The sequence below is a fragment of the Lathamus discolor genome, chromosome 4, assembly GCF_037157495.1.
Source record: "Lathamus discolor isolate bLatDis1 chromosome 4, bLatDis1.hap1, whole genome shotgun sequence".
Taxonomy (NCBI): domain Eukaryota; kingdom Metazoa; phylum Chordata; class Aves; order Psittaciformes; family Psittacidae; genus Lathamus; species Lathamus discolor.
This window is the reverse complement of record NC_088887.1, coordinates 1,303,142-1,330,351: the sequence shown is the minus strand read 5'-3', so window position 1 is coordinate 1,330,351 and position 27,210 is coordinate 1,303,142. Positions and strand designations below refer to the sequence as shown.

The 27,210-nt window shown below is 43.6% G+C and overlaps 1 long non-coding RNA gene across 10 annotated transcripts in view; it reads right to left on the bottom strand.

Annotated features, from left to right (window-relative positions):
- Positions 1 to 27,210, bottom strand: part of LOC136012886 (uncharacterized) — a 332,231-nt gene that overhangs the window by 239,069 nt on the left and 65,952 nt on the right. Inside the window, exon 3 of one of the 10 annotated variants that reach the window (XR_010612044.1) lies at positions 25,550 to 25,677. The exons of the other annotated variants lie outside the window; for them this stretch is intronic. This is a non-coding gene — a long non-coding RNA (uncharacterized LOC136012886). The remainder of the gene's footprint in view (positions 1 to 25,549; positions 25,678 to 27,210) is intronic. 10 annotated transcript variants of the gene reach the window in all.

Sequence of the window (27,210 nt, the reverse complement as noted above, 5' to 3'; positions counted from 1 at the left end):
TTTTTAGACTTGCTCAGTCTGCTAGATTTGGCATCTTTCTATTCCAGTGACTAAGCATAGCCATGCTATGGCTTGACTTGGTTATGTATCAGACAGCAGTAACTCTACAATATGGAAAAAGCAGGAGTTTTTAGAGCTTCACAGCATGAAAATACCAGTACTACATCAATCTCCAGCTTAGACGTACTCCTGGATTCTTCAGAAAATAGTAAGTTTGATCTTGGCTGCACCCATGAATAACACTTTCTACAGTCTCCAGTTGGCTGGAGACTCAACCCTATCCTGGATAATGCTGATCTGGCTTTGTCACTTATCTCAATTCTAACACAGTGACCTGGCATGAATCCACAGCCCTTGAGAAACTCCAGCTAAGAAGCGATCATCCCATGCCTCCCCAGGAATACTGCTGCCAAGAGCACATCAAACCTCCAACGTTCTGCCCTGGGGAGCCGTGCCAAGTTCAAAGTTTCCATCATTATCTTTGAAGTGGTCAATAGCCTGGCCTCTATACTTGGAAATTTTAGAGCAAAGCAAAAGGTACAGGATAATTGGGCATGCTTGTATGTATGTGTATACATGTACACCATCCTTCAACAGGCTACAGTGACCCTGAGGAACTAAAAAAACCCCAAAACTTCTCCACTTTGTATGTCGGGTATGTTTTAACACTTCAAAAGTAAAGGAGTCACAGTTTCCTACCTATACACATCACCTGAAGCCCCTTCCAATTTTATTTTAACTGAAGAGAGGACAGTAGAATCTCTTCCTGAGTTTCTGAAATATCACAATCCCATTTTTTGAAGCTGAGATAAAAGGTGGCTTCTCAAGAGTTTCCATAAGGCTTCAAATAAACTGAACAAACTTAGATAATATTGCAAAGCAACATTAAGAAAGCCACAAAAAGTTGTTTACCTTTGGCATTAAATCCCGTTTACCTGCTATGGCTGATAAACAAAAGGGTAGCTCTGACGCAGTCAGGAGTAAGCATGCAAAGTGAAGTTCTTCTCCTAAGGAACTTCCACCACTGACTTCACTAGAACCGTAACTTCACCCATCTCATTTACTTCTTCACCGCAGTGATTTTCCTGGCCTATGTCAGGGTAACATTCTGTTCTTCTGTCCTGCACTTCGTTGACTGGACGACAACACAAAGTATACTGGTTACCCTAAAAGCGGCTCTTCAACTAACCAAAGTACATTTCCACTCTTCCCCGCTTGGATTAGTTGGCGACTTACAGATAATTGCTTTCTCTGCATGTGTTTCCATCAGCCGACTAGCAAGTACATTCCCGATCTCTCCAGCTCCAGTAGGTTGCCATCTATAATCTCAGTCCATTAGAGCAGCAGTGGGGGTAACTGTGCACCTTCACCTTCCCATGGCAATCATCATAAATATCTCCTTCCTTCTCTTAGAGCCATACTGGGTGGCTACTGTATGCTTTATCCTTGTGGAAACTAACGTAACCGTAATATTTAGATGCAGAAATTACACAAACAGGTGGGTGCCTAGCCATAAAGTTTTAAAAAGCCTTTTAGTAAGGTACAATTACTGGTTGATTACCTTTTAAGTGATGCCTTAAACTCGTACTTCTGAACTGCTCCTTCTGTTATGGACACAAGACAGAGCAAAGTAAGCGAAAACATTTACTTCACCTATTTGCGTCCTGCAGGAAGCTCCCCCTTTGCTGCTGGAGTCCTCCAGGAGCAAGTGCTTCTGCTAAAACAACCTGCCTAAAGCAGCAATCTGGATGAAGAAAACTGGAAACTAATCTAAAAGATTCAGTTTGGAAACTAAAAGAAAAGAGTCATCCTGGCTCATCTTATTTTTTGGACAAAGACTCCACTAAAACTGCGATCTCACGATGAAGCACATTCCAAAGGGTTCTGCTAAGCTTGGGCATGCCTCAAAGGGACTCTGATGCCTCTTGGAAAATATTCTGGTTTAGAACAATTACAGTTCTATATTTTCCCTGGGTTTCTCTTCTTTTTCTTCTCTGCCACAAAAAATCCCAAGGTTTTACTTGAATGAAACCAGCTGCTCCTGTGGCTTAAAGAATACCTGAAGTTATAATGCTTGGATTATGAAAAAGCTATCACTTAGTTGGTAGTTGCACTTAAAAACACACTTTGGGCTCTCTAATAGTCAGTGAGACCCCAAAATGGAAGATGTTCAGGGCTCATGGCAGCACTTGCTTGACATGCAAAAGCCCAGCAAAAACAAACAGTTAATATACCTAACATCACATCTCCTATAAGTCTATTTGGAACAGGAAAGGCAGTGCTCCCAGTACCTACTATTCTTTCCTAGTAAGCCTTTTGTGGATCACAACGCTACTAGCAAAGTCTGGTAAAGCAACTTAGTATTTCACTCTTTGGGTTCATTATTCCGTTGCAAAGCCAACCACCCTTTGGCTCTGTCTTCTCTCTAGAGGCCTACATAGAAAAGAGCTTATCATCTTCTCCTCTAGAAGGCTGCAAAAGAAAGGAGGTTTTATTTATTTATCCATGTATTAAAAGGTTGGTTTTGTAGTTTGTCTTTTTTATGGAGAGAAGCAGAGTGTGTCAATCAATTATAACTATCCATCAGCATGCAGAGCACTGCACAACAGACCAAAACTCCTATTCTTAGGATTACCAGCATGCCTACAGTAATGTAAAAACGTAGTTGCAGAGGCAAGATTAGCACAAGCAAATATCTACTGCATAGGAACATTTGTAATAATATATTTTGTTAAATCATTTCTATTAATAAGGCTTAGTGAAATGCTTACAAATTATACACTTGGTATGATTAAAAATGTCCCTTCTCTTTTTTGAGCTTGAGAGATTAGTAAGGAGCAAAGCAGGGCACAACAGATGATCATGTTTCTGCCTTCACAGGAACATGCTGTCTTGGAACTGTAAGACCTCAGATCTCCCACTTTCTTGTATCCTAAATGAAATCAGTTGGTAATGAGCCTTCTTTCTCCACATTACAGCTATTAGAGTTTGTAACCAGAGGGACACAAGCTTGCTTGATAAATTCTTGATTACATATCCTCTGGCTAAGCTTTTCACAAGGTGAGCCTGCACTTCAGTGACTGCAGTAACAAGATGTTGCTAACTTTAGAGTAATTAGCTCAGGACCTTAGCATTGTAGCCATGGCAGAGTGAGCCACAGGCTTAAAATCCAAGTTCAATTAACCTATGCAGTGTTCCATGCCACCGCATCAAATATGCGTAGCATGGCAACAGAAAGCTATTTTGAGTACATCTACACTACTCCCAAACTTACTAGCATGGATCAGACATATTGTGGACTAGCCTTAATTGTTCCCAAGCACATGGTCCTTAAATAAGACTAGAGAGCATACAATTTATAATTTAATTACGTATCTAAGGAGGTCACACAGAACCCAAGCACTCCTTTTATGTAGCTGCAAAAGGAAACCTCAGTTAACAATTTAATGGTGGGGTTTTATCAAGCTCTTCCACATATGTAAAGACCTTTCTTGATCCAGTGTAGGAGAATGGAACTACAAGATATGGCATGTATATGTCTCCACATATCTCCTCCAACAGCTTTCCAGCGCTGGCAAGGAGATGTAAGCTCATCTCCTCACTCCCTCAGACGATGTTATGTTGTCACAGCAGGAAGCAGATGGGAGCTCTAGTGGATTTTTTAGGGGTCAGTGCATGAAAATACAGCTCCTGAGCAAACTCCTTAGCATAACAACATGCAGCATTCATGCCTCAGTCTGCTGTTAGCAAGGCTGGGATCTAACTGGAGAGTTAAGCTAGGCTTTGATTGTTTCTGTCCTTTCTTAAGATTACATGCTTTGGCAGCAAACACCCAACCCAACCTGGGAAAGCTCAGAAGGAAAGGGTCCCCCACTTGTTTGCTCTCGTGCTCTCTGGGCAAGCTCTTATAAAATTGTGGTTCTAAATGAAAGCGATTTTCAAGGCTGTGGGACTCGGCAAACTCATTTGAAACAATTCACAATGAAAAACCATCTCAGACAAATGTTAATTGAAATGTTCAGGAACAAGATTAAGGCAGGGGGAACCGATTGGCTGAATCCTGAGTTCTTACAGCTCCTAGGAAATAGTCCAATTCAAAAGACCTTGGAAAAAATATGCTTTAAGCAAAGCCAAAGGCCCATGCCAGCCATGAAGCAAGCGCTCAAAACACAACCATTATCTGCTTAGATCACCATTATTTTCATTGAAAAAAAGAAATCTATAGAGTTAAAACAACCAAATGAAGAACATGTTAAATGTTAGGAAGAGGGATGGGGGCTGAAGTCTGTATTTACATAAACCTGTCCTTGATTTCATTGTACCACATGAAGGTTGAGACAACTACTTGGAGACTTGGAGAAGAACTACGGACTATAACTGTACCTGCAGGGCCAGACCTGAACCCCACACAGTTTCTCCTCTATGCTACTTCTGTGTCTCAGAGCAAGGGTGGAGTTGTCCTGCAACACTGGGATCCTCAAGCAGTACAAAAAGAACAAAGGTCCGACCTAAGAGCAGGTACACTTCTCACAGGCTGTAGTAGGAGATGGACAACAGTTAGAACATGGAACATTTGACAGCAGAGCACAGGGAGCTGCTCCGGCTGATGCAAGCTAAAGCTTACCCTTTGGATTATCTCAAATATGCCAAGAACTGATGCAATCTCAGTGCTGTCCCAGAAGAGACCAGAAAGATAGCCCCTCTCTGTACTACACCAGCTCCAGTGCTATGCTTCATAAGCCATGAGATTTGGCTTCGAGTCTATACAGGAAATTCCATCCAGAAATGCAGGTGTGTCCTGATATATCCGACTGCTGAAACTGGGGAACTATCAACTTATCAGGTAGTGTCATTTAAGGTGGACTTGTGATTTGCAGCCATAGGGTTTAGCAAGGTACGCAACCTCGCACAATGCTCCCTGTGGTGATGCTTTCTACAATAAGGGCCTAAGTCTCAAAAGCTCAACTGATCCTTAAAATAGAAATTAGAATCACTCTCATAAAATGAAGAGCTTTTTCCCCTAACTGAGCCAATTCAAATGAAATGACAGTATCTCGCAGTGTTTCTTCTAGACTTTCAACTTTTTGGATCATACAGCCTAAAAAAATCTCTTCTGTGTGAGGAAATGAGACTTGTGCTTTTGTCTGTGATGCCTTTGACGGCAGCATTCAAAGCCACGTTCTAAAGATCACTAGCAGGGATGATGAAGGAGATCACAGTCCATGTTTGATTTTTTTGTGAGGAAAGGGAAATCCAGACTCAAATGGGTATTTCTGCCATTATTTAACACAGGAACCTTGCTAATGTTGGCTTCTGTGTACCCCACGTGCAGACAGCAATCTTACCTTAAGGCTGAGGACAGAATACAATGCCCCAGAAATAAGCGCTCCACACACACACTATGCACCCCCCAGTTTATTCTCCTCCCATGGCAAGTTCTTCAGTGCTTTTTAATGCACTGATAGAGTGTATTAAAATACAGTGCTTTTTACAAACACTGATGTTGTCTTGCTTCCAGGTTTAGCCTGACCAAAGGCTCTTGTCCAAGGTGAGCAGCGATGCTCTCTGGTACAGGGACAATCACCAAGAGCACCCTTGCCTTCTGTCCACATGCACAGAGAGACAGAAACATAAAACCCTTGGGGAAAAAGGCAAACTCTACACAGGAACCTGCTTGCCCAAAGAACAGAAGGCCAGTCAACCTTCCTTGTAGCTTGTCAGTGTCTCCATAGGTGGAACAGAAGAGATTCTGGGAAAGGGAATTGCTGAGAACAAGGATTTAACCCAAATTTCAATGAGAACTTGGGTAGGTAACGGTGCTGTTTACCCCACATTTGCATCTAGAATTTCACCCTGGGCAGAAGCAAAACATGAATACCCTGGTAAGCTCCTATACAGTGTGACACTTCTAGAAAGACTCAATTTTATACGAGATGAACACACCTGCAATCAGTAAATGGGGAGAGTGCCAGCAACAGCTAATGCAAATGTATGTCTCTGAAGCAAAAGCGTCTATACGCACTAATAGCGGGTTAGATAGCTCCACTGTGCCTTTGTGAATAAGAACAGGCAGATGAAGGACAGCGCAATACAACTTCCCAGACTCCCGAAACCTCAGCTGCCTTTTTTCTACCAGTATGCAGACACCAACAGCTCTTCAAGCTGCACACACGCTCACCGCACGAAGAGTTCACCTGTGAAAATCACCCTCTCATTTGATTAAGAGACCATCCATCTCCACGTCCTTTTTTCTTCCTGTTTTGGTGCATCTGCTTTCCCTGGGTGAGGTGATCTTGGCGGGGCTGCTGTCCCACAGAACCAAGTACCTTCTTTTGCAACGGAGCTCACCGAGAGCCTGCCTTCCCATTTAAAATTCCTTTTATATGTTCATATAGCCATGAAACGATCTACAGGGCCCACCACCACCTGAGACAAAGCTACACAGGAGCCACACAAGAGGGCAGAAAGCAAAAGAGCAGAACCCCAGAGCAGAGGACACACACAAGGAGAAGAGAACAAAGCAGCAGGAAGCCATACAGTATTGCATGATTTACATAAGGAAGTAAGAAAGATGCAGCTCCTGTCCCCATTTCTCAGCCCTCAGCATTACTTCTACTGGTGCTCCCTGCTGCTAGCCTGGTCCAAGCTGTGACTGTTTCTGGTCCTCAGGAAGACAGCCAGCATGCACTCAGGAAACGTGGCCCTGAGAGCATCTAATGGGGAGGAGAAAAACCCCAAAGAGATAAAAACCCCACACTCCCCCCTGCACTTCTGATAAGGGCTGGCTAGAAAACAGACTGAATTATGAGCAAAGCCACTATGAATACTCCTTGTTAGTAAGCAGGATTACATGCAAGGAAATGCCTGACTTCTAGCGTAAGTTCTCCACCTTGCTGTGGATTTTGACAACCTGCCTGGCTCAAAATGGGTTAGATCATTTCTCTTTTTATCACAGGAATTCTGCATGCTTCTTGAACCAAGATCTACATTTTCACAAGTCCAAACTTCCCACAAGATAACCCGCTTCAACTAATTTATATACAATTTCTGCCTCACCAATATGCCACCCTGCACTCTTCCCTCACTCCACAGCATAGTCTTGGTTATACTGATCGTTTTCCAAGAGCAGAAGCTGCTATTTACAGCATGTGAGCTCTTATGCAGACCCATCTGTACCACTCTACCTACCAACTGGATGGCGATAAAAGGTAAACAGTAGAAAGAAATGAGACAGCTGGCAAAGCTGTAAGCAATAGCTTGAGAAAGATCTTTTCCATTTGCATGCATCTGACCTCACTGGTCTTCACAACTGATTAACATCAACTGCCATGGTCAACACTTAATTCACGCAGAAAGCTGCTGCTAGTTTCACTTCATTACTATTGACATGTGAACCCTGCAGTTACAGTGGGTGACTATTAATAATTATTTATGGCCAGCGATTTGCACAGAGCATGCCTGTCTAATGCTGGGAGTTGGGGAATGAATCTCTGATAACACTTCACAAGCTGCCCACCTCCGCAGCCCTGCAATGAGCTGCTTTACCTCATCCCTCTCTTGCACGACCACCACTCAACGCTTGTCCTACCACGGGTGCAACGTGTTCTCACACATAAAACTCAGGCTTCTTTCACACTTGTGGGTAGGGTAGGAAGCTGCAACAGAGCAATGCTGCTTGTTTGATGAGAAATGCCAGGGAAGGTGAGAAAAGCTGGATTAAAAGGGTGAAGGTGCCGGAAGCAAAGGAAAATGCACTGGTGCAATACACTTCATTACTCTAGGCTTCTGGCTCAGAAAGACACCTAGGAGTCCAGCTCACCTCAGATGCCTGAAGAGGAAAATTCCACTTTGCCTCTGCATTTACAAGTGCAGCTATTGAAGTTTTATGTAGTGGACAAAGCCCTTAACCTGCTCCTCTGGCAGTGAGTAGAGCTGTAAATTTAACTTCACACACATGCTGATGCATTAGGCTGGGTTAAGGCCACAGCACTAGGTACCTTTCAGTATCAGCTCAGCACGCGTCATGAAACAGCTCCAATCTACCACCGCACAAGGCTCCTATGAGCAACCGCCTCTGGGTGACTAATGAAGAATAGAATCATGGAATGGTTTGGATTGGAAGGGACTTTCAGAGGTCACCTGGTCCAAGCCCCTGCAATGAGCAGGGACATCTTCAATTAGATCAGGTTGCTCAGAACCACATCCAGCCTGGCCTTGAATGCCTCCAGGAATGGTTCATCCACCACCTCTCTGGGCAACCCGTGCCAGTGCTCTACCTCCCTCGTTGTAAAATCTTTCTTCCCCACATCCAGGCTGAATCTCCCCTCTTTTAGTTGGCTAAAAGGGTAAACCCACTACCCCTTGTCCTATTGCAACAGGCCCTGCTAAAAAGTCTCTCCCCATCTTTCTTATAGGCCCCTTTAAGAACTGAAAGGCACAATAAGGTCTCCCCAGAGTCTTCTCCAGGCTGAAGAACCCCAACCCTCTCAGCCTGTCATCATACAGGAGGTGCTCCATCCCTCTGACCATTTTTGTGGCCTCCTCTGGACCCACTCCAACAGGTCCATGTCTTTCCCATACTGAGGACTCCAGAACTGCACACAATGCTCCAGGTGGGGGTCTCATAAGAGCAGAGTAGAGGGGCAGAATCAACTCCCTCGACCTGCTGGACCTGCTCCTGGGAATGCAACCAAAGATACGATGGCCATTCCTGGCTGCAAGTGGAAGGAATTAGACATGCTTCTTGATAGAGCACTGAACAAGGAAGCCCTGCATGACCATAATTGTTAATTGTGGTAGCAATTAGAAACTAAAATTGTGGTCTACAGGAAATTCCAACTTTCCGAAATTCATTTGTCTGCTGTATCTGAAAGAAAAAACGATTTTCTCATGAAATCTAAACTGAACCCCTCCGGGCTTTTCAAAAAGTCCTTTGCTCAAATTCATAGAACCATAGAATAGTCAGGGTTGGAAAGGACCTCAAGATCATCCAGTTCCAACCCCCCTGCCATGGGCAGGGACTTTTATTATTTTTTCTTATTCTATAATACAATGCAAAATACATGTAAAACAAAGCCAAATGTCTAGGCAAACAATCTTACTGATACTTGATTTTCAACTTCTTTACCTGCATCTGCACTGAAAATGCCATGTTCCAGTGCTAATATCTGTGTTTCAGTGAAATAGCATATCCCAAGAGGAAATGTCTTTTCAGTTAATTTTCCAGAGTCTCAATTCCTTTCATGATACCCATCCTGGATGACAAGGAAAGTAATTTACTGCAAGTTTGAAAAAGGGGAGGCTGAATTCTGTCTTCTTGCCTCTCTGTCTCTGCCTGCTCGCAGGAGGGGAGCTGCTTCAGAATCACAGTGTTTTAGAAGAAGCCAGAATTAACTCTTCCTCCACCACATCACAACAAATGAAATCTGGTTTCCCATCACTCTTCTTCTTGTGGCTGGATTCTCTTGTAACTAAGGAGGTGAAAACTGAAGAGTTTCCTGCTGTTTCCCTGTCTCTATCATGGCAACTCATAGAAATTGGGAAACATTGCAGCATTTCCCTCAGTTGAAATAGTAATTGAGCCTCTTTGCTCTATTTAGTCTTCTATTTCCCTCAAAATTTAAAGACATTTGAGTCCTTTGGACCTTACCATCGTATTTGGATAGGAATGCTTTGACATTACAGGCAGGCATGCATGGCATGGTCACAAAAGCATCATCTCTTAAGGACACAGTATAGAAAGAACATTGCAATAGCTGCCTGTATGTGTGATTCTGGGAAAGATCCTCCTGCTCTTTTGCAGTCATATTAAGGCAAGGAACTGTCTGTTATGAGATAATTAGCAGTGTGATGAGCAATTCGCATATGAAAGTTGTTACATAAATCCCAGCATCATTATAGCTAAGAACAGGGTGATAATTACAGCGAAGATTGCCTGAATAGCTTCACTCCTAGTTCGGGGGATTATTATTTTTTCCCCAAACACTCGTAACTCTACTTAGTCCAATCGAACTCTCTTTGCTCCAGTGAAGTCAACTTCAGTCAGACCACTGATGCAGTGTATTTTGCCCCTGCTGTCTGCCCGGAGCTGGTCTTCTGGAAGACTCAATTAAAGGAATTCAGCTGCTGTTAAGAGCAGTTTGCTGTGGTGGGTGCAGCAGAGAGCTATACGTTTGGATTTAAGAAGAGATTTCACTTTCACTGATAATCACAGAACCAACTAGTTTGGAAAATACCCTTAAGACCATTAAGTCCATAATACCCATAATACCCTTAAGTCCAACCATTAGCCCAGCACTGCCAAGACCACCATTAAACCATATCTCTGAGGGCATCATCTACACTTTTTTAAACACTTGCAGGGACGGTGCTTCCCTGGGCAGCCTGTTCCAATGCCTGAACACCCTTTCAGTGAAGAAATTTCTCCTAACATCCAATGTTTAAAGTATTGCTCCAGCACTTGAGCTGCTTGCATTCCCCCCCACAAAATTCAGGTTACAGGTTCATTGGATCCCTGCCATGTGCACAAGGTACCATACACCAGCAGCTGGTTAGTAACTAACCACATAATGGCTTTTAGCTGTAGTAAGTCAAGGGTCCCCTAACTTCTGCCCAGGCAGGGCCAGAGTGGCCCAACTCTCTTTCACTTACTGATGGCTGTTGAGAATCAGGGCACGTACACAGACTGCTTCCTCCGAGTTCATGATGCATGACAAGGTCTTACCCTGTGCTCAACGTCACATTACTTACTTAACGCCTATGCCAACTGGTGGTCTGGAAGGTGTTCCTGGTGGGAAAACTTCGGAAAAGCTGATATGTTGCTGTTCACCTATATTATGCACACTTTACTCAGAAGCAGCGAGTCTTGGTGGTGAAGTTGTGCAAGCTGCTAGAGAGTTACGTTACCCTCTACATTCACAGTTCACAGTCGGTTCTTTAACCACACTTGTTCCCTATGAACAACTTGGAGCTCATGCTTCTGAGAAAGTGCCTGCATTTTCTGTGACCATCCTTTTTCCAGGAACACTTCCTTAGTATTTATACGTAAGAAAAAACAGAAGTATCACTCAGACACTCCCTTAATGATTTTGTCCATCATTAGGAAGCCAACTCAAAGCTCTGGCATTGCTTAGGCCTGAAAACAAAGTGGTACAAGAAGAAACAACACCATGACATTTAGGATTACTTCAGTGTAATGGGTCTTAAGAGTGGCACTGGCCTTCCCTCAGGCAGACAGTCTGTCAGATCTGTTCTGAGCCCTTGTGAAGTCCCTGCCTGCTTGCTAAGATTCACCAGCAAAATCATTCTGGGCATGAAGACTGGCCAAGAGATGAGTTCTTCATCAGAACAGAAAGAGAACTATACATTGTAAGGTCCCATCTACAAAGCTTAAAGCAAGTTCAGAGGTCAGTGTAATAAATAGAATGCATTTACATTTGCAAATAGACTAAATAGCACACAACACGTAGAGGAAGGGTGGTGGTTTGATACTTGATTTTAAAGCCAGTTTTAGAAACCTCAATGAAACCATGTATTTGATTAACTCATTCTTACAATCTAAACAGAGCTAGCTGGAGAACGACTGACAACTGTATTTCAGTCCTTTTTGCCAATGAAAAGATGAAGCATGCATAGGGCTGCTATCCCACGCCTTCACCTACTGCCATTATGGCAATACACAAAGAAAACAAAAAGCTTTCTCAGCCCTGCTTCTGCAAACATCTGACCAGAAGCAGAATGTGTCAGCTGCCTTCCCCAAAGCAAAACATGCTATTTGTCTAAGTATGGATGCAAAGGCAAAGACAGAATCATAGAATCATAGAACAGTTAGGGTTGGAAAGGACCCTAACTATTCTATGATTCTATCCTTGCCTTTGCATCCATACTTACAGAAGGATCCTTGTGTGCTTTGCAAATCTGTAAAACAGAAACAAAAATACTTGCTCCAGCCAAGTCCTCTCAAAAATAAGGTAGAGAAAACACTTCAGTAACACCACGCGGTGTGTGATGTCTGCATGCGGGTATTTCAGACTCACAACACACCATCTGGCCAAAGGCCCAAGAGGAGGAGTCAGTTATCCCTCTGCCTAAAAAGCCAAACTTTGACTAGCATGGGAAAAGCAGAGGAGGAGATAGATAATTTTCAAGGTTGTAATTATTATCCTGCTGCTCAGTTTTAATTCTTTTGACTAAACCTATTGATTTTTATCTTTTTCATATCAAAACTTTTCAATCCATATTCTAAACTCATGTGTCAAACTGAAGCTTAACCTCCAGCACCAGAGGCAGATAAATTAACACTAGCACTGCTGATTTGAAGTGTCGTAAGAAGTTTACGATGTTTAATATAGAGAAGATTGTGACAACATTAGAGCTAAACACCCAAGGGACGCTGGGGAAGAACCCAGAACTGTGACCTTCGGGATGTCTGACTTTGCAGACAATTGTTTCACTGTTGGGTTTTTCTCTCTTTCACGCCTTCAGTTTTTGGTTGTGGGGTTGGGTTTGGGTGGTTTTGGTTTGGTGGTTTGGGGTTTTTTTGTCTGCTCCTGTCTGAAATTCTAATTAAGACAAGGTTCCCAAATGCTACCGCTTGGAGCTCACAGGAGAGTCCCTCGAGAGCGCTTCACATATCTCACAGTAATAGTTTTATGCGCGAGATGAAAGCAGGCGTATACAACATTCTGCAGTCAACTGCAGCTATTCAAGACTCCTTGATAGATACAATGGCCATCGGTAACCTTGTATTCTACCACTTAGTATCAATGCTCTTCTCAGAGCTGACAGGAAGTACTGCTTAACAGTGCTCGGCAAGTCAGTTTTACTTCTCTGTTTTAACCTTTTATTATGGGTTTTGCTTATGTATCTCAGCTCAGCCCCAGGTCTTGCTGCCCAACTTCACAAGCAGATTTTTACTGCCTCCTTCCACAGTTCACTTGCTGTTAAAAAGCTGTCATGATTTTACCTCCCTAACTAGAAGACACACCTGAAAGCAGCACAGTTAGCCTAGAAGAGCTAAAGAAAACGAAGCAGTGGAATGGTGGATTAAATATTCAAATCAACTGCCTTCTTGCCCTGTTTCTATGCATGACCTTAACTTCCTTTTACTGAACGGAGAATGTTATTTCTGAGTAGCGCTCACACTGAAATGTCCCCAGCCACCTACTACACCAGTCACCCAGCAAGGAAGGCTCCAAGGGTTGCCCTCTCCACCCCACGGTCACCATGCTAACCAGGAACCCTGTCCTACATATTCTCTTACTTAGGCCAAACGCTCGCAAGACAGGTTTGCTGCTACAACACCACTGCCTCCAGGGATGACACTACCAATGGACTGAGCTGAATGTTCTTAGAGAAACAAGAAAGAAACTCCTAGCAAGTTTGGGGCACACAAATAGACAAACGCAGAACATTTGGAGCAGATGCCATAGGTATCACCCCAGAAACCTGAGCTCTTACTAGCAAGCGGAGAAAATTAAAATGCCAATGAGGACATGAGGCAACACAGAACAGAAGCCCCAGCAGCACCTCTCAATACACTTATTTCTTGCTGATAATTTGATGTGGATTGCCATTATGGTGCATTTTATTGAAGAGTGGGTTCCACAGTATGCTAAGCAACTCCGGCTTTTAGATATTATGCCTAACACTTTTCTTTAGCTAAGCTTCACTGAAACCCACTGAGCTTGAACACAGTCTTAAGTGCATTACTGCCCAGGACAAGAATGTTCAGCATTCCTTTCTTTAAGAGATGCAAATTTGTACTTGTCTGCTGTTTATGGATTACCCCCTCAGCTTGCAAATGCCCAACAAGAAAGTGATGAAGTGAGGAAATTTAACTTGTTCTGCATTCAGTGTAAACACTTTGCAAAGCTACAGCTTCACCATTTCCTTTCCTTGGGTAAATAATCTGAAACGGTGTAAGCAGTCATAGTGGGTGACTGGAAACAGAAACCCTCCAAGTCCACGACGACTGAAAGATACCACAAGTGATGACATATTTTCTGTTAAACCCACTCATCTATTTTCAGACGTTTCTGTTTGTGTTCGCTTGCCAACAGCTTACTAAAAAGCAATGAGATATATGCAACATCTGTGCAAGTAATACAACTGCCACACAGGCTAAAATACTAGTACTGTTGTATACGTGTACATAAACCAAAACCAGTAATGTGCATGCTACCCTAATCCAAATCTTTACATAGATGTGCCTCTGATCAGTGGATGCCTGTGAGGTTTTGATTTAAATCACACTTAAAACCTGAAGAAGAACAGAGTGGAAACTTGTGGCACAGTGGGTTACAATGCAACAACAGATGACTTTCTCGGAGTATGGCTCTCCATGGCAATGTTTGGATTCATGAGGCAAAATTTGTGTCCTCACGGTCCCTGACATGGCTGAGGATTTACCCCAAAATGCTGGATATCGAGGAAGGTTGGACCATAGAAAGCTTTGATTTCTGCTCTAGTTCACATTTTGTAAAGTGCTGTATCCCTTTGGCTGAACTCCTGTAGGTGGTAGTGTTGGTATAATACATTACACAAAATTACTGAGGCCTCTTGGGACACTGCCCAACCCTCCGGTAGACTTCATTCTTTAAGGCATGCTGGCTTACCGCCAGGTTATGCTTCCTCTAAGGATGGTACTCCTTATTCTTAGGATCTATAAACAAATCATTAAATTACATTCATATCCCTGTTTGCTCCAGAAACAGCAGCACCTGTGGTGTCAGAACAGCAACCCAGGAGAGCATACACCAGCACCTCCGGCTGAGAGGTGGCTTCACTGCAAGGATCCGAGATCAGCTCGGGGCATCTCTCTGTTTCTCTTGTCATAGCCAATGACGGCAACTCAGCAGTGCTAAACCCCCCAGCAAGGGCAACAGCCCGCTCCACCTCTCTTTCTTTACCTTGATGACATCCATGGTCCTGCTGCTGACCCTCCTTAGCAGCACAAGTAGTAGTGGCTGCTGTATCTTGGCAATGACTTGTTCCACCTCAAAGCTGCGTTTTAATTTAGCAAGAAAACCCATTTTAGTTCCCTCTCCCCCCTTTTCTGGGCAAATTTAAATGAACTGTTAATGTCAAACACGGTAAAGATGAGGCAGATCCACTGAACGACAGAATGAATCAAATGTTTTAGTTGCAAAAGAGTAGGCTGGCAAGTCTCTGTTAAAAAGCCCACGCAATAAATTCAGATCTGCTCTTTTCCCCTACTAATGAAACCGGCTCCTTGACAGCATAATATCTGTGCCAGAATACTCTAAGAAGAAAGATCTGCCCTCGGATACATTTCCATGAGATTTGGAGATTCACAAGACAAAAGTGAAGATACAGCTGAATAACTCCAGGAAGCAGTAAATCTTTATTTTAGGGAGTATTAAGCAACTGCTACATTTCCAGACCTCTGCTTCACACAGAAAAGGACTGCAGGGTCCATCCCTTGCAGCTCACCCATGGCTTTCAAAAATCCCATCCTTGCACTTCATCTGACAGAGCAAAGCACAAAAATGCAAATCTGGAAGGAAAGCGAGCTTAGCTGTTAGAATTATGCACATATCTCTGCCCTCCTGCCCTCTGAATAAGGTTCAACGCTGAGGATCTTTGCAACTTTTGCAGGCATATCAGGAGCAAGCACTCCCCTTGCTTAGAAGTGACACATTCCTGATTTTAAATACACCATACAAAACCTCATCCTCTTTAATCAACCGTTCAGCCCCGGTTGGTGGTAATTCAAAGTAACCTCTTCCTGACAGAGTGTTTTCATAGTGAGCATGAAATAATTCAGTCTGGTGCTCGGAGACCCGACACACGCATCACAAATGGTACGTGTTAGCTGAGCCACCGGGTCTTAACTACTCTCTTGCATTACTGGCAGAGCTCCTCCACCAGAAGCAGAAGAGAACAGGAAGAGAAATGCTATTTTGTGCTTGCCCTGAAGGTTATTGATATAGCAAGTTTCACAAGCCTGAAGTTCAGAAATACAAAATGGAGTCTCCTGAGGTGAATTGCTATTAAGGAAATCCTACAGAGACTGTTGGAAAAGCAAGACTTCGATTGCCATTCCTTGAGATCCACTGTAATGAATTCCTTTCACCCTAGACTGAGGTACTGCCTAGGAAAGATTATGAAGCACATGGCTGTCACTAGTACTACTGAACTGCTATCTCCAAGACTTTCTGGGAAGCTTTAGCCTATCCATTACAAACAAAGCATTCAGCAATCCCTCTTTCGTAACCATAGTCTTCTAAAGGATCAAATTAAATGATAGCTCACATATAAGCCAAACAAACCACTTGAAACCTGAACTAAAGAAGATCATGCTTCTATCACCAAAGCTGTTACGCATTTGCCATTGTCCTTCTCTCTCATTAAGTTTGTTCTGTAACATCAGACTACGTGAAATTCTAAGAATAGCAGAACAACAGGAAAATAATATCCACAGACAGACTCATGCATTCCCAGATGTAATTTATTCTGGCTCCTTTATTCCCCTCTCACTATTTTTCCAGGAACTTGAAGACGAGTGGTTACTACTCATGGAAACACTGAGCTTCTGTTATTTGCAGAAAGACTCACAGACTGTGCGTGGAAAGAAGCTGTGCCTAAGGAAGACAATATGCTATTAAACATATTAAATGTACCTCCAGGTAAGTAAGAGACTCAGTCTGGTGTCTGTTGGGCAACTGAACTTGAGTGCGGGTGATCACGAGGTTTATTGAATAATCAATCCATCCTTACGGATTCACAGGTACAATAAATAGATTGCTTCTTGCAAACGCAGCAGAGTCCAATTAGCAGGATCACTTACTGAGAATTAAACCAGAAGGGGGCTGGGTGTCGAGAGGGAACACCAAAAAAGCCCTGTTTTTTAAGCAGAGATGCCTACGTAGAAAATGTTTCCGGCAGACAATTTTCATAACCAATTGCTCAGTTGCTAAACAAATAGTGTCTACTTCATACATATTCATTCAGCCACGAACACATTGCGTGACAAATCTAGGTAAGTCTAGGAAAGAGAGAATGCAAGAGTTGAAAGAATGAAGGGAACTAGTAAAGGAAAGCAAATCACTTCGGCTCTGGTCTGCTGGTTTTAATCCAATCCATATTAGCACACATGAAGTTGTAACCTTCCGGTGTCTGACTGTGAACTGGCCCATGTGAAACGAGTTGGCAGACTTTATCCTGTCCTGCTAAACATAACATTTGGCAACTTCCTCTTCTCCTCCTCTTTTGCACATACATGCACACCCTTCTCAAAACCAGATAGCATTGGCAATCATAACAAAGATAGAGCAAACCTTACGAGTGCCTGTGCATATTTGACTTCTAAGCACTTAGACAACACGAATGCAAGAAACAGAAGCATGGCAGTGAAGTATAAGCATCCACAACCATCATGTATTTTCCTCAAGGATGTAATCTGTTTTTCACTACAGAATTTTCTTGCACGGCCTGACCATCATTTATCTGTTACTACAGAGTTGCTGTCACGCTTTGAATGCTCATAGCTGGCCAGTTTCTGATTAGAGATCCAAAATAATAATAATCTCTCAATTTCAGACACCTTAAAGCTAAAAAGCTGAACTAGAGAAAGATTTCATGTTCTCCCATGCATAAAAATGAAAATAAGTTAGAATAAGAAAGATCTAGAACTTCTCTAGCAAAAAGAATGTTATAAATTTTTGTACTCACAGATTGAAATAAGCTTTTTTTCCCCCCTCTTCAAGCCAATAAAGTGTTAACTGGCTACAGTTTTCACAAGCTTCATGAACATATTTGTGTGGCTTGGATTCAGTTTTGAAACAGTTATAAATTACTATAATTTGGCACTGATATTTCATAAAGACAGAGGATATGTAGAAATTTTATTTGCTGCAACAGTCAAGATTATCTTACTTAAATAGCACCTACAGTCTAAAACCTACAGGTTTGATATTAAAGTCACCTGCCAAGTACAGTCTGAATTTGCCTTCACAGGTGCTGTGAGCCAGGAAAGCTCTACATGAGGTATGACCTGGTTTTGATGTCCTTCAAGCACTAAAGAGCAGAGAACACTTAGTGCTACCGGCCCTTGTCACTTAGCCTTGACTAAGGCAGAGGCAGTAAACTATGGTTTTGATATAACTCAGTATTTCTTAACACTTTGGAACAAAACATCAAGATCTGCTTTCAAAGAGAAAAGATGGGGATGTAGAATTAGCAGCAACCACTTGCAAAACCAATTTCCCCAGTTTCCTGCTAAAACAAAACAAGAGGAATGACAAACGGCCCTTGCATTCTGCTTAGTCCCACCTGTCTGCAAAGCAGGCTTTCTTGGCACGCCGGGAGGACACACAGAAACAAACCTCACTGCTCCAGTACCAGCTGACCTGAAGCCACTGAGCTGAACACAGTTATTTTTACTTGCTTTGTCTTCTCTCAGCACCACCCTTTCTGTGGAGGAAAAGACACCAAGCAAATCAGTGATGTAACGAAACATGCGTGAACTGTCGGAGAGCAGCCATACAAAATCTCAGTAGTTAAGAGAGCAATTCAGCCCCAAAGCATCTGGATTATGTTCCACCAGAGGTTGTTCAACAGTGAGATTCACCTGGTTGAAGAGGAATGGCTCCTGTAGCAGAGGCACAGGTACTTCAGCGTGTTGGGGGTTCTGTGGTTTTATTTCACTTTGTTTTTCCTCAGGGAAATCATTAGAGTCCACTTTGACGCTCACCCTGCACCTTAACGTGCATAAGCCCCCCACGAGGTTCAGGGCTGCAGGAAAGGTAAGAGCTCTGAGTCCCTTTCACCTCCAAGTCCTGCTGAACACAGGTCCCAACATCAACAGCTTCCTCCCCTTTCTTCCTGGAGAGGGAATGCAGACACAGGCTGCAAACTAAAGAGCTCTTTGCAAAATGATTTAGTCTACAACAATATTTGACAAGCTCATAGAAACCAAGACAGTTCAGGGCCCTCCTGTGGAGCCCTTGTAATCAATTTTTAGTGTCATACAATTGATGGCGGCTGAAGCTAAGATGCCAACAGAACTTACACTGATTAAAGACAGTCCTACAAGTGCTCTCCAGCACCAATAGTCTCTAAACTAATTTAGCCACATCAGTAGCACTTACACATCGGTAGTGGCTGGCCTTGTTTACACATTGTCACTTGTAAAGCAACAGCTGAATTCAACAGCTTGTAAGCCTCCCTCCCACAAAAATCTCACTGTGTAGGTGTGGAGGACTCAGAGGTGCAAAGGCAGGAAGGAGCTGTCAATACCACTGCATGATGGCTGTGGCAGAATGACACACGCAGACTACACACACCAGTCTCTCGCTGCCCCCTTACTTGTATAGCACGCTTCTGCTCACAGAGGTCTGCAAAAGCAGCACATATAGCATTAAGATGTAAATACATTAAAACTATTGCTCCATCACCCAACATCACAGGAAACATTCAGCCTAATTGTGTAGATTCAAGTGCTCCGAAATGTGCCACCAGGGGCTGTGAGGCTAAAAAGAATCCACATGCCAAGCCAACCGAGTTTGTGTCTGGTTGGGGCTTTTTCCTCTCCTTTCATGTTCTTTAACATACATACGTTTAGTTGCTTGAGCCTGTGCCTTGCAGAAAGTGCCTGAAGTGGCATGAAGCCTCAGCAATGGAGACTGAAAGCCCATGTGCGGAAGGGGAAGATGAACTGCAGGGGCATCAAATTTGTGCCTGGAGTTGGAACATGCCAGGCTGAAGATGGCGGGATTGGTGGGGAACACACTGCCATTGAGCGAGGGGATGCTTTCCTATTAGCTGAGGTGTGGGAGAGCTCAAAAGCAGCCTCAGCGTTTTTAACACATGGAACAATGCTGACGTGCTCTGGGTTCAGTGCTGGACTAAAACCGGTTTTAGTTCATCCTGCAAAAAACGCAGCGAGCGCAGCTGGAGGATGGGAAGGCTGCGGGAAGAGCTGCGGAACTTCCTGAGTGCTTCTGTCTAAAGCAAACAAGGGGCTTTCCAGGAAGTTCTGAGCAATCATCTGACCTTGTGCGTAGCTCAACAGCTACAGAGGGAAGGAACTATCCCAAGATGGGGAAACGAGGATTTAAACGACCCAGAACTCCCAAACCTAAACACAATTCAGGAGTTCAAAGACACCTGAAGGGCCTTCCCTCCCCTCCGGAGTTTAAAGCTCTCCCTGTCTTCACATGGGCCTCTTACTGCTTTCTTCAACTAAAGCAGCTTCTGTCTTTGGAGAGGATGGGAGCATCTGTTCTCCGCAAGAGACCACTGTATCTCTAAGCATAACACAGAAGAAGTAAGAGACCTTGCAGCCTACGTGGTTTGGACAGGGCTCCCCAAACACAGACACAGAACTAACTCCCGATACCAGTACTGCTCTGTGAGCAGCTCTTCCACCCAAACCAAATTAATCAGAAGTAAAAATGCTATGACCTTTCTAGCCAGGCAATGCTTTTTATGCTCCAGATTTGGATGCTCCTGCACTAGGAAGCTTCAAAGGGAGTAAAAGAGAAAACTGAAGGAAAAGGAGATGAACAGACCTGAGAAAATGAGCTTTTCCATGCTTACAAATGGACACTGCAGGAATCTTGACACTGAATCGCCCTCTAATTTAATTATGAGTGCAACATTGTGTTTATTTTATGAATATGCACATACATAAATACATGCAAACAAGTCTCTATTCATGTGCTACAGCTGCCCGCCTCAGGTCTTAATACTGATTGTCTTTATGGCTGTGTAAATACCTCTAGGCACCGGAGGAAATGGAATTAAATCCCTGGAAATTCAAAAGGGGGGCAGACAAACACATACACCCACCCCACTGCATCACTGGTCTCTGCTCTTGCTGTCACTACATAAATCACAACAGCTACGCTGTAGGTTAGCAATAGTTCCAGGGTCACAGATATGCATCTAGTGTGTTCTCAAGCCACGTCTACCATTCACCTTTAGCTATGGATATTTCCATGTAGACCTCATGGTAGAAACCTTAACTGATGTCACACATAAACCACAGCTCAATGTGTAGGTTGCCCTGCAAGAGATTTGTCATGCTTTAAGCTAATTCCACCTTGTGTGCAGAAACACCCTCAGCGCACACCCTGCCTCTGAGATAACCTTCTTTAACCTTCCGTATCAGCACAGAAGCCTTTCAGTGGCTTCTCGCATCCAACTCAATCCTCTGAAGGATCAGAACAAGAGACCAAAGAAAAGGTGGATTACAAAGAGGAATTTAAACAGCAGTGTTCTGGCCTGTCAGAAATGAGCATTTTTAGGTTGTGCAGATGTCAAAAAACACATGTTGTTATTTCCAAGTGCCAAGCACCAGCACTGATTCCCCCCCCCCCCCCCAAGTCTGTACAATTTTTGAGGACAAAGCGATTCTGAAGTGTTCACTGCCCTTGCTGCAGTGCCACCAAACACAGCTTTCGGGTGGACTGTAGGGCTTGCTCACCTTCAGACATTTCAGGCTAGGACTGCAAACATGCATGGATGACTACTCAACCCCCTCCTTTCCTGCAGGAGAAAACTAAACAGCCAAGGTTGATGGTTTCTTTAGAGCACGCACCAAAACACTCCAGACAATGGAAGTTTCATTTCAGACTCCTAAACCAGAGCCACACTTGCAATCTGCAAACTTTCAGTCCTGATGTGCTCAGGAGGAGGGAAGGACAGCTGCGTGTCAGCATCCGTCTCCTCTGTGCAAACACGAGCCTAATCCTGCGCACTTTGATCTGACGGTGACAAGCAGCGGAACAACACAAGGCACCACTTGTTTCCACTACAGCTTCAAGGAAAAGTGAAGCAGAAAGTAGTTACAACTTGCATGAACGCTGACACCTCAGCAGACGCAAGCATTTGCTAAATGTAACGCTGGTCTTTCTCTACCTTCCGTTTCTGCAGTTGTATTTGCGTTTGTGTTCAAACACCCTCCTTTCGCACATGTCAGATTCCAGCCACAGGCATTATCCTGCAGGAAACAAACTTCAGATGGAAAAGTAGGCCTGATTTTGATCTTACAAATGCTGGTATTAAGTAAGAGATTAATAAACCCAGTGATGTTGCTCCAGTGCAAAACCAGAGCCTGACTGGACATCTTCCTCTTGACTCTTATGCCCTGTGGCTTATGCCACTAATCTGACAAACTGGCAGCTACCCAGGTACTCAAGACTATGCTTAAAGTTACAAGTAAAGGAATAGGATATTTTTTTAAGGACTCTCAACAGATGTAATACATTTTTATTATTAATACATTTCTGTATAAAACTTCCACTGCTGATACTGCAAATGGGAGAAATCCCATTGAAACAGACAGGAAAACAATGCGAAGATAATTACCTTCCTTGTCTCCACCTCTGGATTTGGGATACCACAACTGGAGCACATTATGGCTCACCCACAGCAAATACCTTCCACAAAGCATGCAGGGAACAGGAGCTCATGGGATTGGCCCAGCGTTTGAGGGACTTCAAGCCACATTCAGTGTCAGGGCAGAGCAAGGCAATGCTGTTCAATGTAACTCTGTGAAGCCCTAACTTGCAGTTCACCTCCACATGACAATGAGGATGAGGCAGGGGCAGTGTCCTGCTCCAAGCCCCACTAACACATAGAGCTTCCTTGAAAAAAGCAGTCCCATGATTATTTGTGGGACTGGAGACTGGGGCAGTCTCTGAAGAACCAATTCAAAGGTTTTGGTTTGGCGGGTTTGGTTTTGTATGGATGGATGTTTGTTTCCTTTGGCAACTCCGACATTCAGGGATCACGAAGCATTCCTGTACACTAACCATACACTGCAGCACCTCTGTAAACTGTAAGGCACGACTATGTCCATTGTACAGGATGAAAACCAGATCCAGAGAAGATACAGGCAACGTTCTCAAGAATGTCTATTAATTTTGGAAACCTTGGGGATTAAGGGCATTCTAACTGCCAATCTCTCCCTAAGTGAAGTACCAGGTGCTTGGGTATCCTTGCTCAAATAACAGTTTTAAAAGTTCACAGCACTTCAAAGGAAAAAAGACCAGATCTTGGTCTCAGATGTTAAGAACTTCAAAACAAATGGTCCTTCTTTGAAGCATTAACCTTATAACTGCACTAAGAGTCTACGCTGAGTCAGTGACAGAGCTGGAAACAGTTTCTGCATCCTCACCGCTTAGGAAACTAAGTAGTTGCGCTTTCCCCTTTCCACTCCTTTGGTAAGCATATGGATTTCATCTGTCATCCAAGCTGACCAAGCCTGTAACCCAGCAGCTGACCTCTATCCAGAAGCCAAACGTGGAGGCCACATTAGAAACTGCGTCCATACTTTCGGCATTCTGACTGTGTGTTCAAATAGAACATGGATCATACTACATTGTTTTTCTTCTTCTCAAATCTGTTTCATGCCTCTCAAACATACATTTATGAAGTCCATGCACAGGTAAGTGCATGTCTGCAACACAGGCCATTTCCAGGGTCTGCCTTGGCCCTGTAAAAGTGAAAACTTTTACTGCCTTAGACATCCTCTTCTATTAGACCTATGAACAAGGCTATGAACTGGGTAGAAATGCACAGGTTAGCAGACAATCCCCCACGGCCCAAGGAAAATTGTACTGTTAGTTAAAATGCTGCTACAGAGTGCACAAGACAAAAGTTTAATGTTAATTCCTGAAAATGAGCTTGCAGGTCTTACATTTAAATGGATGCTTTTACCAGAGCACGAGTGGCAAACACAACCTGCAGCAATAATGAATATGCCCACAGTACATTAGGAAGGAACGGCCAATGTGCATTTTTCCCCCATTTATATCCTGATCCTTTCTAACGACACATAACTAAGTTAGGGATGAATCTATTAGCACAGTGTGAGAATTTTGTACAATGAGTGAGTACCCCATGGACAATTCCTTCATGTAAATGAATCCAACGCTGATGAAAATGAACCCTGATGACTGTGCTCTGTCCTCTGAAGAAAGGGTCTGGGACAAAGCTGTGTTAAGAAAAACAGGACACCTGGTAAAACAAGTTCAGTGACTTGACCCTGACAGAACCTGTGTACATACTGAAAGATGCGGTTGTTGCATACAGGAGCATGCAACCTAAGGGACCTCTCCATCATACACTGGCCATTTATACAAGGGTAGGTCCTCCTGCAAAATGTTTTCTCATTGATATTTACCCTGAAAATCAGAATAGCTCATGGAGTATTTCAGTGGCAAATAGTTCATAAAGAGCCTCCCTGTCTACCCTAATTACTTCAAAAGCAGAAAACACTGCTTTCACCCACACTCCTTTGCCTTTGCTTCATTTACACTTGAGCTTCAGGCCTCAATGCTTCAAAGGCACAGAGCAGTTTCTCGAAGGGCAGTCAGCACCGCACTATTCAAGTGAAGCTTTTAGCTAGGGGTAAGGGGGATTTACCTAATGGGAAATCCCATGTGCAGAACTCCTTCCATCACCTGTGATTCTGCTGGAGGGGAATGATTAACTGGGAAGTATCTGGACTCTGGGCATGAGCAGAATTCCTTTACAGGGGGTGAGAGAAAAGCCAATGCTGAAGTTGGGTGGAAGCTGTCCTGTAGCAGACAGCCCTATCTCTACCACAATGGTGCTGGGGGAAATGGAAAACATACAGTGTGGGTAGGGATCGGGGTCCCTGTAGGATTCCCTGAAGGCTCTTGGGAATACCAGCCACCAAGAGTCCCATATGCTCTCCTCACAGCCAGGCAGGGGCCAGCCTCTTGCAGTCAGAGCCCTGCGAATCACACACAGCTCATCCCCCTCCAGACACCACGACTTGTGTTAAACAGCATTCTGTCACTAGCGTCACCCAGCTGGGTCAGCCCTCAGAGAAAGAACATTTCCTACCAAGGGGCTCGTTACTGTCTCCCCTGGGTGACCTGTCATCCAAAACAGATGAAGTTAAATTCAGTTTAACAGCTGACAAAAATCACAGCCTCCAGCACTAAGGCTGCAAAGGCACTAAGTAACTGAATAGCAGGATAACATGGTACGACTGCATCCTCACATTTCTTGTTTCCTGTGCGGTGAGCACGCTGCAGAACTAATATCTCACCCTACACTTCAAATATGAAACATTGCTCCCCGAATGCCCTGCGTGTTCCCTTATTATTTACATGGAACTGGGGAAAGGCTCACTTGAACGTTAGATTTTCTCATTAACTGTCATTTGGTTGTATTTTGTATCTTCTCTGTGCAAACATCAACAGCTACACAAGGCTGCAGAAAATGGAGATCCTCCTACAGCAGTTATTTAGATCGCAAGCTCTCATATGCAGAGCTAGCAGAGCCTTTGTGCTAAGTGCAGCACCCAGCACAGCAGGGCTCAGATCCAGAGGTAGAGCTCCAGTAAGCATAAATTTATGCATAGTTAGACAAAAACTGTAACGAAGAAAAGGAGGGGAACTATAGGTAGTATTTCATCTTCAAAATACACCGCAAGCGATACCCTAACATAATGCAAGAGCAGCCAGTATAACTGAATACATCCTGCTCCGCTAAGGCAGGCCCTTAAAAAGCCACCCATTTTCAAGGAGTTTTCAAAGCCAATAACCTGTTCAAGACAGCTGGGCTTCCACAGTCCTGAGCTTCATTTCATACATCTCTCCCCCTCCATGATACTGCCTGCTCTGCTACTGGCTTCCAGAATCCACCATCTGCTTCCAAAGCGGTAAACGGAATCTGAAAATGGAAATAAACCAAGATATGCTCAAGTTTGGAGTCTATACCCGTACCTGATCGCTGACCGAGATTTTCCCCCTTCCTACAGCACCATCCACCTTAATGACATGTTTCACATGAATAACAGCATGAGGAAAACTCTGTCAATTTAGCCATAACATACTTGGGGACAGCAGGTGGGGGTCAAGAAAGATTTAATCATCCTTGATCCAGTCATTTTGAATCTCACCCTATGCTCAAGAAGAAACTGAGATACTCTTGTACGTATTTTCCATTCCCAATAGTGTGAATAAACTCATTGAAATTCACTATACACAAAACTCCAAAACCCAATTTTGTTGTCTAAAGTATGCAGTTAAAAATAAGTGTTCAATCAGCTCTAAGAGGAGAGGATTTAAATGTTCTGTCAATATTGAATGGAGTTTCTTACTCTGCATCAGAACAGGGGTACCATTTTACTAAGCCTGCTTTGACTGCCTTTCTCCAGACTAGATGCATAGCGTGTATCAGACACGCCATCTCAGAAAGTCAGAAACATTGAGTTATCATCTACATTTAAATAACAGATCATATCCAGAAATTTAAACAGCAGTTTTAGAGACGTGTGTAGCAATCTTCATTTCACATTACAGGAAATGGAGACACGATGACATTAAGTCACCCAGTGAAGGTCACCCAGCACGTTAGCTGCATCCCCTCCTACTCATCCTTTTGATCCCACTGAAGCACAGCTAACCAACAGTCTAGGTCACAGTGCCTGACCTGTCTGAAAACTCGCCTGCTACAACACACACTTCAACCGAGGCATCTGGGACCTGCACCCTTGGTGGCAAGCACTCTCTCCTGACAGGAAGCACAGGGTGGGGGAGAGTGAAGTGACCTAGGCTCTAGTCCAGACTTCTCAGCCTGTGGCTCATCACATCACTGCACATCCTGTCTCACCGGTGTCCTTGAGAACCCACCATTACCTTCAGTGGGCCAGGCCTGAATCCTTCCTCTGCCACATACATGCACTGGCACTTTTCTACCATCACGTAACACTTTCAAACTGGAGCACAGAATGCAAGTTACTACTACCTTGGCACAAATGCAATTATTTCAGCTAGTCAGAGAAGAAAATCATCTATCCTGATGTGGATGGCAAGTCTATATCCATCATACAAGTCCCATTGAAAACTCTTAGCAAGAACTAAGTCTTCTACATCTGTGTTTTATTCATTGAGAATTTCTCTGACAATAACGTGATAAATCCCCAGCCAGGTGGAGCAATAGAGCGATAACTTGGTGAAATAGTTCTACACTACTAATTAGATATAGTAGTATCATCTTTCATCGCTTCCTTGGTGATGCTTAGATTGGTATCTTTCTAAGCAACAATCCTTTACATATGTACATGGTTCTGCACGCAGACTGGACCACGCTTGACTCTTACCTAGTCAAGTATGGTTGCAAACTGTCAAACACCCTATCAGTTGTCCAAAGGAGCAAAGTGAAAGTAGAAGAGTGCTCAAGTCAGTAATTTCTATCAAGGAA